Source organism: Paramisgurnus dabryanus, chromosome 9 (assembly GCF_030506205.2).
Source record: "Paramisgurnus dabryanus chromosome 9, PD_genome_1.1, whole genome shotgun sequence".
Classification (NCBI taxonomy): domain Eukaryota; kingdom Metazoa; phylum Chordata; class Actinopteri; order Cypriniformes; family Cobitidae; genus Paramisgurnus; species Paramisgurnus dabryanus.
This window is the reverse complement of record NC_133345.1, coordinates 22735802-22737518: the sequence shown is the minus strand read 5'-3', so window position 1 is coordinate 22737518 and position 1717 is coordinate 22735802.

The window sequence follows — 1717 nt, the reverse complement described above, 5'->3', positions numbered from 1 at the left end:
TAGCTGGTTTATTTATTCTGCTACTATATATTATTACAAAAATGCTATTACATTACAGAATATATACGACATAATCTGCTTAGTTAATGTTTATAATAGTTTGTAGTGTTTGCGCATACTTTTGTTATGTTTTAAATGAAAAAGCAAATACTTTAAAAAGGAAGCAAATAATTTCATAAGCTCATCTCCACCTGCGTAAGAAGCGAGGTAACAATATTTTCATAAAACGAAAACAATACTCAATACATGTAGTAGTTTAATATGTTTAATTATGGTGTGTTCAAATAACTCACAATGTGTTGAATGAAAAAGATACTGCTGACTGTGTCGGACCGCGTGAAGCTTGACGTGTCGCCATAAACAAGTCCATTAAAAATTGCCATTTAAAGAAAAAAACCCACACCAGAGGGACAGTTGTGACATTTTAAACCAGCCCCTTAAAAACTTCCAGAAAGGAAGTACACCACATACTTCCGCGTTCGAGAAACAGGTGGATTACGGTGAAATGCCGATACTCCCTCTTTCTCTCTTCCATCTGTTCAGATGACTTTGAATGTCTTGTTAATTCATCTTGTGTTATATATGTTAACTTTTGATGATTTCTTATATGACATTTCTGAATAAAAAAAAGTTCAAAGGAAAAAAATGCTGATACATCCAAAAGCCAGAGGGCGAAAAAGGATGTGATAATTATAAGATAACGTATTGGGCATACAGCACTAAATCAAAGTTTATATAAAATAGGTAAACATGAAACTGGTAATTGCAATAAATGTGGATATCCAGAAATAGTAAAGCATATATTACTAGAATGTACAGCATACAACAGAGAAAGGATTGAATTATGCTGCGTTCCAGGCAACCGGTAACCCTTAACTCACGAGTTCAAAACCACGACTCACGACTCTGAACTGGGAGTACATCGATCTAGTACGAGTTCACGGGTGGGAAGTCACGGGTTTGACTGCCGTTCCAGTGCACTTTCACCGGTAGAAGGTTGTAAAAACACGAGTTACAGGCTGCCTGGAACGCATAGGGTCGTGAGTCGTGGTTTTGAAGTCGTAACTCACGGGTTTAAAAGCCTGCCTGGAACGCAGCATTAGTTCAGTTGGTAAAGGATAGGGGTGTAAGCGATGGTTCACTTAAAGAAATATTAGGAGAAGGAACAAATTATAAAATACATGAGAAATTATTAATTTTTTAAAGGAAACAGAACTGGTAAAAAAGATATACATTTTAATTTGATTTCTTTTTTTCTATTTCTATTCTCGCCAAATGTATTCAACCAAGTAGTGCTCCATCCTCCAATCCAGTAGGTGGCACACCTTTAGTTGGTTTGCCAAACACCATTTAAACAACAGAAGAAGAAGAAGCCAGAGGGCGCTCTTGTGAAGAAACTCAATATGCGCTGCGGACGAAGAACCATACACGGGTTAATAAATAGAATTTAAATTATCTCATTAAAGGAAGTTAATTATTTTATGTATTATTATTATTTATTAAGTTTGGATAGGTACTCTGGTTCACACTCCAGTTTAGTAGGTGGCAGTAATGCACCTTAACGTTGGATGCCACCCACCATAAAACACAAGAAAGAAGAAGAAGAAGACGACGAAGGAAGAACCACCATACACACGCAGCTCCAAGAAATGGATTTAGGATATATTTATATTGCTGTTCTTCAAACCTTTTCAGGTATTTTCATGATAATAAAGAG